This window comes from Cheilinus undulatus, linkage group 22 (assembly GCF_018320785.1).
Source record: "Cheilinus undulatus linkage group 22, ASM1832078v1, whole genome shotgun sequence".
Classification (NCBI taxonomy): Eukaryota; Metazoa; Chordata; class Actinopteri; order Labriformes; family Labridae; genus Cheilinus; species Cheilinus undulatus.
In genome coordinates, this window is record NC_054886.1 from 24,829,787 (window position 1) to 24,842,324 (window position 12,538).

Below are 12,538 nucleotides of genomic sequence, written 5' to 3' on the forward strand. Positions count from 1 at the left end.
CCGGGTTCTTATCTCTGCCCAGCATGTTATTCTCCATGTTTGCTTAAAAAGTCAAGATGGGAAAAAAAACCCCACATAAAACATGGTGTACATTTTAGGTTGTGCAAATATTTTTTGAGATGTTTAAAGTCCCAGAGGAGACGGGAGTCAGCTTCTCACCTGATCTTTTCACTGTCCTGTTTTGGAATTGGCTGTTCTGTTTCCCTTGTCCTATAATAAACAGACATGCTGCCTGCTTAACCCACTTATCTACTGATTATATATAGGGCCTACTTTAACAATGCAAAATGTATTTGCTATAAAGGGATAAAAAAAAAAACCTTAGCTGGAGTTGATGATGACCCACTAATGTGGGCGTGTCAGAGAGAATACAGCCATATGTGTGGTCAAAGTTATGCAACAGATTGCTGTTATGTCAGCTGTCTATTAGGGCCTGAGAGAATATCTGGATCACTTTTGTTGATTCAAGCATGATTTGAAATATAGGTTAAAGGGATACTTCAGGATTTTTGAAGTTGGGTCGTATGGAGTACTTGGTTATAGTAGTAGATTTAGCCTCCAGTGATTTCTGTGTATGCTGTGTCCAAAATGCACAAAGCACTTCACTTCTCCCCCCCAAAAACCTGTGTTGGGCACTAATTTACAATGCAGCTTTTGTCGTTTTGTATCCTTCCGCCGTGCACTGATATCCTTTGATCAGCTGCGTGGGTCTGCAGGCATCTCCAGGAATAATAACACCACAGCAGGCTAGATCAAAGATAATATTAGTGATTTCGACTTGAGTGACGATTATGTGCTGTGTTCTGTGGATACAAGAGGATATTTGTATGAACCGAAGTACACTGAAGAAGAACTGTGATGGAGAGTCAGCGGCCTGAAAGAGAGAGCAGAGAAACTTCATTTGAAAGTTTTGAGCAGGAGAAATGAGCAGCAGAGATGAGCTACCCCGAACATGGGTTTGCATTTCCCACACCTACATCACCAGGTGAGTCACTCATATTATCTTTGTTCTATCCTGCTGTGGTGTCATTGTCCTTGTTGAAGTCCGCAGACCCACACAGCTGATCAGAGGATATCAGTGCACTGCGGAAGAAGAAAAAATGGCGAAAGCTGCATTGTAAATTACTGCCCATCACAGAGGATTTTTTTGGGAGAAGTGAAGTGCTTTGTACATTTTGCACACAGCGTACAGGCGAGCCAACATATTTTACTGGCCCATTTTTATGTAAAACTTGTTAAACTACGCAGATGAAACGTTCCCAGCTACAGCCACTATGCTGCAGATCTCTCTGAGCTCGTAATAACCACCAGAGCAACTTTCACAGAAATCACTGGAGGCTAATGCCACTACTATAACTAAGTACCTCATACGACCCAACTTCAAAAATCCTGAAATACCCCTTTAAAGAGGGGGGCTAGAGATGGACGATACCATCCTAATAAGGCTAGCTTAAATTTTGTTTGAGCATGCCATGCTTCGTATTTGAGTCATCAGTTACTGACAAAAAAAGGCAGGGTAATTTTAAATGCATTTTATGACAATCCCATTGATACACCATTGTTTTGTCCATCTATAAAATATCTCTTGAATGCATGCAGCAATTAATTTGAAAATTGGGTGGCCCCAGCAATTTCTTAAAAAGAGATGTTGGGGAGAGCAGGAGCACTGGGCAGTGAGGCTGCAGTGCTTTTTTCGCACGTTAAAAAAGAAAATCGATTTTATGTTGTTCTAATCAAGGTTGCACACTGACGCTGACATTTTTGTCCGTCATTTTTTTTTTCGGAACAGCGTCAATTTTATGCGAAATTTCACGCCAGTACAAGTCATTTCAATGGGTGACTGATGATTCAAAACAGTGCCTGCTGCTTCCACCTCGCTTGCTCACCCCCACCGGACCCCTCCTCCCTCTCTCTCTCCATGAAACCTCACTTTAAACACCAAACACCAAAGTTTGATGCATGAATGGGTGCTGAATGAAGCTCTCTGTCAGGATGGATCCAGTGGGATTTTAAAGGAGTGACGGAGATACAGGCTCGCAGTAAGAAACTATTTGCCACTTTCTACAAATTTTCACAGTAAAGGCAAATACGATGTCAAATTTGACTCAAACTTACATCATTGATCTCCTGTGTTTTTTGGATTTGTGTTTAGATAATTTTTATGTGTTGGAAAGGAAGCTCAGTGTGTTTCTTTGTCTCTCACAGCAGGCTGGCTGGGGAGGGCAGGAGCACTGGGCTGTCACAGCTTTAGCTTGTTAGGCATCACAGCTGCAGCCAATCTTTGGACAATGAAGATCTTCTCTTTACCACCTCACATTGAGCCTTCTGATGCCAGTGTATTCCTTCAGCTTTATGAGAGGTAACCTGACTCTCTTAACACTCGAATAATGTATCTTCTTCCTGCCACCAGTCAGCTCACTCACCTTTGTTATGCTTCTGTTAAACAAACCACTTTTACCTGGTGCCATGTTTCCAATAGTGAAGCATCCTCTCTTCTTTTAACAACAGTCCATAAACATCTGGAAAAGTTAGGAGAGCAGATGATGTAGGATTTTAGCTGCTCAACAGTCCTGGGCCTTCTTTGCTTGACTTTTTGTTAAACGATGCGGCAAATGTTTTCTATTGGTGGACTGCAGGCAGGCCAAATTGGCACATGGGCTCTTTTATTGTGAAGCCATGCTGTTGTGATGGATGTGGTATGTGGTTTAGCATTGTCTGACTGAAATATGCAAGGCCTTCCCTTAAAGAGACGTTGTCTGGATGGTCCATCTTGTCTTAAGTCCACAGGACTGACAACCTGGGTTTACAAAAAGAATTTCAAATTTTGATTCATCTGACAGTTTTCCATTTTGCCTGAGTCCATTTTAAGTGAACTTTGGCCCAGAGAAGACATGAGTGTTTCTGGATCATGGGGCTTCCTCTTTGCAGGATGAGGCTTAAACTTGCATCTGTGGATGACATGGCCAACTGTGTTGACAGAATGATTTCTGGAAGCGTTCCTGAGCCCATGCAGTGATTTTCAGTACAGAATCATGTCTGTTTTTAATGCAGTGCTGCTTGAGGGCCTAGAGATCACAAAGGCCCAGTACTCACCTTCAGCCTTGTCCCTTTTTCTGCAGAATGGTGAAGAGACTCTGTCTCTCTGAAACCCTAGAGACCCAGACCCAGTCATGTTACTGTCCTGTTGCCAGTGACCCATAGTAGTTGCAAAATGCTCCTTCAGCTGTTATTCAGCAATATCACACACTTTCCCAGCTTTTTGTTGCTCCAACTTGACTTTTTGACATGTTTTGCTGACATCAACTTCAAAATGAGCTACTATTTTTCCTGAAATAGTAAAATGTCTTAGTTTGAAGACAGCTCCAGCAGTGTATATAATAAAGACAACAACTTGAATATAGATTGTGCCTTTAAAGGAACTCAAGGCCAACTACTTTCAAATTTGACAGAGAAAACACATATTAATCAAGACTTTTTTGCATGCCCATGGATATAACATGACAGATGGAGAGTTATGGAGGGTGGGGGCTACCACACTGAAGGCTTTGCCCCTGAAAGTCCACAGTTGGTGTAAGGGGTGAGAACAAATCTCATCCAGGGACTGGAGGTTCCAAAACGGAGTGTGTAGGGTTGATATGACTTTAAGAATAAAGTCAGAACTTGTTTTGTAGTCTTGAAACAGTGTCTCTCGTAGCAGTAAAACTCTACTATGACAGTTAAAAAAATATATAACCTTGTAGACGTGCTGCACTCCCCATTGTCTCCTGGTGTTGCTAAACAGTTACATAAAACCAAAGCTTTGACTTTGAATCAACTCTCAGCTATTACAAGTGCTTGTGCAAAATAACATCAGCCAGTGACAATCATTGTTAGAAGGACACATTTCTCTCTCCCCGGCACGATTACATTGCAACAAAGAGTAATTAACCTGCTCCCTTATCAGCCTCATAAGGGCTTTCTAGGAATTTGATAACGGGAAAATAACTGCTTTGTACACTGTAAGAAATGTCTTCAAAGGAGGTGTCCTTTTACAGTTTCTATCTTACCCTTCATGCCATTGTATTGTTGTCCACATATAATCGTGTAATTTAGCTATAAAGTAGGTCATATAAACAGAACTGTGCAGAACTTTAAGGTACATTTGGACCAAAGATTGAGGCTGAAGTAAGCCGCAAATGTGGCAAGTAAGTGACCTGAGGGCATCATCAGACGAGAGGGAGGATTGACACAACCCTGGCTGGGCTCTGGATGTCCTTGCATTTTACCAGAGGTGTGGGAAATTAATTTGTTGAAAAAATAAGTCCACACCTTTTGGGTAAAATAACGCAGGGATGTGGTGAGAAAGCAAGACCTAGGGTACTGTTAGGGAGGGTAGTAGGGTTGTCACAAGGCCCTGGTCGTATTACGATTGTCCTAAGGGCCTGAAAACCACCAGTGGTCTCAGGGTGTATTTTCAAGTGTCAATCAATCAATCTGTGTTTTTATAGCACCAATTTGTAGTCAAAGTTATCTCAAGACACTTTACAAAGAGTATTCTTTATTCTGGCCTATTATAATCAACACATTCACATTATAATAAAGACTATACCCTATTATAAAAAAGGCCAATGTCAGTCACCAGCACTAGCAGTATTTAGCAACATTACAGTGGCAACAAAATCTGTCCCTTTAGGGGAAGGAATGTTGAGCTTACCAGACTCATGACAGCTCTTTACCAAAGCTGTACTGGGTTTGGAAAGAGGTAGTAGGAGGGGTAGGGGTGGGAGAAAAGCAGGAAGATGAGAGGGTCAAGAGAAACAACAAAACAACAAATGGAAGACAAATTTATGGCAGCTGTGGCCATAAACTTATCTCCAAGAGGGACAAAAGAGATGCTGTCGAGCTTGACCTTGTTTCCCCGTCAATACTTTTTTGAGAACTGAGCTCATATTTTTTCATGTAATGGTAAAACACCTCAGTTTCTACTTCTGATATGCTGTTTATGTTCAGTTGTTGATGAAATATGGTTTGCAAGTCATTGCTTTCTGTTTTTATTTACATTTTACACAACGCTCCAACTTTTTTGGAATTAGACTTTAGTGTTATTCATGTAAAATGGAATCCAACAGGGTAAATAAATATTGTTTATTCTTGTATGTGAGCAAACTTCAGAGCATTACTCACTGCCAAAGATGGGCCACTTCAGTCAAAGAAGCCAAATCCTTAAAAAAAGGTTTTAAGTATAACTTTTAAAAAATACATATTAATTGTTAAGCATTTTTATGCCTTTTTTATGGGGGGAAGACAGTTACTATTGTCAGTGTAAAGAGAGATTGAGGAATGACATATAATAAATAAGCCACAGGTTGGACTGAAACTCATGGAAGACAACAGCATCCATACATATAGGGTGTGACCTAACCATCAGACTATTGGCACCCACTAAAAACACTCTTTGGATTGAGATAATTTATCTGTTCAGTAAGAACTTACCAGGTTTGGAGGACATTAATAGTAAAGCAGTGGGTGATAAACTTGAAGCAAAATTTGAAGAACGTTTAGATCCCCTTATCATAGATTTTTGTAAAAGTGAGGTTTTATATAACCTGCGGACGGCTTATCTTAAAGATAACACTGAGTAAACAACCATGTGACAACAGCTGGATAAAAGTCAAAGGTTGGGTTTTTACATTGCCGGTGACACTTGCATGGAGGGTCAAATTGATCGGAAAAAATCTGGAGCATTTCATAGTTGGGCTAGACATTACACCCACAAATAATATGACTGCAGTCATAGACTTTTACTCCAGTTTATCTCCCGCAGTAGAAGCTTTGCTCATGTTTCAAGGCTCTCAGTACTTTCACTGTGCATCCTAAATGTTCCAGTACATTCAGAGTGCAGGTGTTGATCTCAGGCTGTAAATATGTAACATTGCACACACATGTATGCAGCTGTAAAGGTTCACACCACTGGAACATTGTAGCTACATGTGAAAACAGAATCATGTGCTCTCTTGATGACCTTGTTCACACCACGGAGAGGATAAGATGAAAAAATATACTTCTGGATATTTACCTGAAATCTAACTTATTATTATTTAAATCTGACATGCTCCGCGATCAATCCAAAAGTTATATATATAAATAATTAAAGTGTCAGTAGTGTCAGGTTGATTTTACTTCAAGTAAAACCACATTCTGCCAAACTGACCTATGACCCACTAATAATGTGGGCATGTAGGGACACATGCAGTCATTTGTGTGGGCAGAGTTATGTAACGGATGACCAAATGACCTGTTAGTCTTTTCAGGTCTGAGTGCCAAGCTCTGGCCCTCTTGTGTTGATTACAGCAACAATAAGGTGGATCTATGTAGGTTAGAGAAGAAATGTAACACGGTGAGGACCAACATTTTGATCACAGATGAGGGGTCATGGAATAAAGTCATTAAACATGTGCATCAGGGCCAAATAAAAACAAACAGAATCAGAGTGGACTTTGAATATCCAAACAAGTCCCTGGAGAGGATCTCTAGCTCCAACGTTTAGGTCAGAGTTTCTCAAAAAGACCCAAAATGTCTTTGTATGAAGCAAATTCAAGTTAGATTGTTAGTTAGACATGTTGAAACAAATGTGTGGATTACTCAATGATAAAGTGGCATGCAATTAAAATAAACAAATAATGCACCTACAGAAGCTCACTATAAAATGAAAATGAAAATGAAAATTGAATAGAAAATTTGCAAGAATGTCCCCATAATCTGAATGACAAGCTCAAAATGACAACATCAAAACAATGACAAACACAAGCTGCCTTGTATTTCTTTTTTACCATTGGTTCCAAAACTGTGACCTTTTAATCTGGTTCAACTTGACAAGTCTCACAGGAAATGTAGCTGATTGAAGCTAACGTGGCATCCTGTCACACCAAGATTTTGTTGCTGTGATAACACTTTCTCTCAAATATGTACAGAGGTGTCAAAAGTATTCACATTCATTACTTAAGTGGAAGTATAGATACTAGGGTTTAAAAAGACTTTTGTAGAAGTTGAAGTATCAAATCAAGCTTTTTACTCAAATAAAAGTGTAAAAGTACTGGTTTCAAAAGTACTTAAACTATAAAAGTAAAAGTAATGTAAGGGGGAAAAAATGCATTTAAGGACAAAAGTTTATGCCGCGCCACAGGGGCCTGTAGTGCACTTCCTCACCTCCTGAAAAACTTTTCTAAAGGCCATAATGACTATAATTTTATATTAAAATGTTAAAGTTGACAAATTTGGGATGCATCTGTTTCAGCTGCATTTATGCCCATTAAAAATGAACACATTTTATTACAATACAAATACATTCAAGAACCATATATGTGTACTACTAACCTCCTCGCTGGTGCTTGGTTGGGATATTTTGCTCGAGTTCTCTTGAGTCTCTGCCCTGGACATCTTCGTACTAGGTTACATATGTCTGCTATTTCCTTGCTGGAGTGTGACGTGATTTGTGTCGTGTGCAGGTGCGATGGGCCGCTTACAAACCAATAGGGTGTCGGAATGGTATTATGTTTATACTAATCATCCAACCACAATCAAATTCACTCTATCCAGATGACACGATTTATCTGGATAGGTTGTTTGGTTCCTTTATTTGTGTTTTTTTGAATGATGACAAGCCAGAACGAATGCAAGCTGAAATGAAATTGGAGTAATGAGGCTATTTTCGAGATGTAAGGAGTAGAAAGTACAGATAATTGCTTGAAAATGTAAGGAATAGAAGTGAAAAGTAGGCTGAAAAATAATTACTCCAGTAAAGTAAAGATACCCCAAATATCTACTTAAGTAAGGTAACGAAGTATTTGTTACCTGACACCTCTGAATGTGTATGAGACACAGGAAGAAGAGCAACTGATGATCAGAGTGTAAAAGGAGACGGAAATTTGAGGTACAAAGTCATTGGGTTTATGCTGACTTGGAGAGATCAGATGAGGTTGTCCACGTTGTGGGAACTCGTCCTTGTTAAGGCAGAAATTAGATGAGCTATTCGCGGACTGCCATGCTGTGGTGCATTAGATAAAACTAATTGAAAGGGCAAAAATGCATGTGTAGTTCTCTGTGTATGTGTTCCTTTACAGTGAAGGCTCTTGATTAACTGTGGTTTATAAAGTATGTTTAGTGCAAAGGACCATTTTGAAGAAGCACTGAATTTCAAACCTCCCTTCTAAATGTATAATCTAGCAGAAGCAAAAAAAGTTTACAGAGGTAGAAGAAGTGGTTCTTTAGGAAAGGTCCAACTCTTTTTTTTCTTCTACTTCTTCTACTACTGCTACTTCTACTAGTACTACTACTACTGATCCAGTCCAATCCAATCCAGCACCAGTCCAAAAAATCTGATCCAATTCAGTTCAGTTCAATACAATCCAGTTTAAACAGATTCATTACAGTTTAACCCAATCCAACTATTTTCAGCCGAATCCTGTCCAATCCAATCAGCCCAGTCAAGTACAATCCAATCCAATCCAACATTCCAATCCAATCCTTTCAACTCAGTCTAACTCGGTCAAACCCAAGCCAGTCCAACCAAGTTCCAGTAACCAATCCAAAGTTCAACCCAGTCCATTTCTATCAACCCAATCCAATCCATTTTAATCCGATCAGACCCTGTCCAATCCTATCCAACCCAGTCCATCCCGATCCAGTCCAATCTTGTGTAAGCCAATCCAATCCTCTCCAACTCAGTACAACCCATTCCCAGTCCAACCAAGTCCTTGTAGCCAATCCAAAGTCCAAACTACTTCAATACAACCCAACCCAACCCAATCCAATCCATTTTGACCCAATCAGACCCAGTCTGAAATGAGTGTAATCCAATCCAATCCGGTCTAACCCAGTCTAACTTACTTTAAGACAACTGCTTCCAAACAAATCTAATCACATACAACCCAATCAACTCCAGTCTAATCCAATCCTTGTCAGCTGAGTACACACCAATCCAACCCAATCCAACTAAGTCCTAGTAACCAGTCAAATCCAATTCAGTTGAATCCAACCTTTCTGATCCCATCAAACCCAGTCCAAACCAGTACAACCCACTCCAACCCACTCCAATACAACCCATTGTGACACAATCAGACCCAGCCCAATCCCACCCAGTCCAATATGTCCAACCAAATTCAAACCTGTCCCACCCAGTCCAAACCAATAAACAAATCAGTCTTAACCAGTCCCACTGAAAGATTTGAGTTAAAGTTTTTCTATGTAAGTTTTGTGCAACTTGGGGATACATCAAATATGAGTCAGGGCCTCTGTGTCGAATACTAAAAGAAAAAGTCTCTTGAGAGCTGGCCAAAGAGCTACCGAGAGCTTCTACCAAGAGATAATTCTTGACCTTAAAAACACCAGTTGGTATCAGACATTAAGTGACTGTAAAGGCCATACTAAATGATGTGTATCACGTTCATATTGAACATTTTATTCAGTGGATGTCAGTGCCATTTACTGTGAGCAGGCTTATCAGAGTGTCACATGAGTTCAGATTAGGTTTGCTGTCATAAGATTAAGATTTTCTTCAAAGTTATATTCTTAATTAAATAACAATTAAACACATGATTCAGTCCTAATATGAACAGTGCCAGCTTCCATTATATATAAAGACTCATGCCATTGTTTTAAAGACAATGATCTCGTACCATGATGTGATTTCAATCATATCATGAGGGAAACACCATGAAAAAGTTCCTTGGACCCAAGATGCAGAGTTTTGAATCAAGGCGTGTTCATGTTTGTCCCCTACATGTGACAATTCAAAGATGTTTTATGCTTCTTCACCCTAAAATCAGCATTTGTTAATCTGATTTTTACATATGCATTGTAGTACTTAGAAAATAAGATAAGCCAAAACAAACCCTCTCAATCATCCTCCACTATTTCCATGTTTCCCAGTATTGTTGCTCTGTTGAGGTGAAGTGATGACCTCTAGAGGCTGCTGTTGTTGATCACAGCTACAAAAACACCAATCAAGAGAAGAGCACACTCAGAATCAAGATAAGCTGAATCAATGACAGCTGTTTTACACTGTTACAAGTGCACTATGTGGACAAAAGTATTTGGCAGCCTAACAATGACTATAATGATAGTGTATTCAAGTACTTTGATATGGATTTGGTCTCCTTTTGCAGCTATAACAGCCTCTACTCTTCTTGGAAGGCTTTCCACAAGATTTTTAGAGTGTGTCAGTGGGGATTTGCGCCTATTCATTCTATACAGCATTTATAATGTCAGACACTGATGCTGGACGAAATGGTCTGGTTCACAGTCTCTGTTCGAGTTCATCCTAAAGGTGCTCTGTGGGGTTGAGATCATGGGTCTGTGTGGGCCATTAAGTTCTTCTGCACCAAACTCATCAATCTTTAGTCCTTGCTTTGTGCGCTGGGGCACAGTCATGTTTGGATAGAAAAAGGGCCTTCCATAAACTGTTGCCACAAAGTTGGAAGCATACCATTGTCTAAAATGTCTTGGTATACTGAAACATTAAGATTGGCCTTCTCTGGAGATAAGGGGCCTAGACCAAACCCTGAAAAACAGCCCTACATCATTATCCCTCCTCCACCAAACTTCACAGTTGGCACACGAAGCTCCTGCTGCGCTAATATTGATGCCAGGAAGTTCATAACTCTTCAGCTATGGAATCAGCAAAGCATTACGCCATAGTGGTGATTTTGCGTGGTCTTCCACTCTCGTTGCAAAGGTGGCATCCACCACGGCACCACGCTTCAAGTCACTGATGAGGCAACAGTTCTAGCTGCAATACCTGGATTAAATAATCAATGCTTGATTGTCTGTTTGTTTGTTATGATTATCCATCTATCTATCAGTTTCCTATACCGCTTATCCTGTTGGTGCTCACGGGGGACTGAAGCCTATCCCAGCTGTCATTGGGCCCTGGACCCCTGAACAAGGGCCCTGGACTGGTCGCCAGTCAATCGCAGGGTATTATTATTATTATTATTAGTCTCATTATTATTATTATTATTATTAGCAGGTGTGGCCAAATACTTTTGTCCATATAATGTCCATATATTTGTCCATATATAATAATGTTGCGGTACTCCATTGTTTTCATGTGTTCACACTGGGCTTGCCTGAAGCTTGTATATAATTTTTTTTTTTCATTTTACAATGGAATTTGTGTGAAATGTAACAACAAAGAAAACATTTTTCAATATAAATATTTATTTACAAATATTTCCTCTCAATCATGATGAATAGGAACAATATTACATTTTCAATATTCATACCTTCAACATGTCTGTTTAACAGGTGACCACTAGATGGAGTTAGAGATCACTTCTTACATAGTATTCAGTGCTCTTCTATGAACTTTACAGTATTGAACTCAGACTATAACTGAGAATAGTTATTAATAACATGATTTAATGGGACAAATATTGACCAAGCATAAACAGCCTTGCATGATCAACCACTTCTTTCTTGCTATTTTTCAGCCTATCTTGGCATTTCATGAGAATTAATTTTGATAAGCCTGAAAACTGCTTCTTAGAAAGTCACCAGGTTGTTGCTGTTTTATAGCAGGGCTTTGTGTACTTCCCATCTTTGTTATTAGCAACAGAACAACAACCTTGCTCACTTCCTTTGCTGCATCTCTGCAGATTTTCTTTGCAGGACTTGGAATAAAAAAAACCAAAACAAAAACGTGTGCACAAATGCTGCACTAGTCTGTTTTGATTCGTGCAGGTTCAGTGCAATGCATATTTTCATCAGTATTTTTTTAATAACCTTATATGATAGATACCAGGTTTAAGAATGGGTTAAGGCTGGGTTTAATCATATTGCTGTCTGTATTTTGTGTTTGTTACAACCTGTGTATGTCTTTGTGGGTATTGTGGGGTTTTGGGGTTTCATACCTTTGAGCGCGCACTCATCTGCACAAAGATTTTTTTCACTAGGAAGTTGTGCAAACAGAGGCTTGCAGCCAACTGTTGTGTGTGTGAAGTCAAAGTAATTGAATGAAACAAGAAACAAAGAAGGAGGGCAACATGTGCAATGTGTGATGGAAACATAAACCTTATCCCGGGCCAAAGAGACAGATCAACAAAGAGAGGGGTGGAAAAAAGGAAGATAGCCGTGAAGCCTTCCGACCGGTCTGTGTTACACCATCATGTCCTCCTCTCTCCTTCCTCCAAACCTCCTCCTTCTTTGTCTCTTTGGCCTACAAGCTCCACTCCTCTTCTTCTTTCATCCTTTTACAGTCAACCCTCCCTCTTCCTCCTCCCTCCTCCTGCCTTAACTCCCCCTCAATGACCGCTGTGATGACCTTTGCGACACAGTTTTCCTAAAACTCTCATCGCTCTAAGAAAAAGGGCATGAGGGTGTCTGTGTTGGTTTCCGATGGCTTGGCGAGGTCACATTCTTTCAGACATGCATAAGAAGGTTAAATATAGTGCAGTAAAACATCAAGACACATGTATTTAACTGTACATATTCATCCTTATTTACCTCAGAAATCATGAAGCTTGCCTATATCCTGAAGCATCCATGGAGGGCATAAAATGCA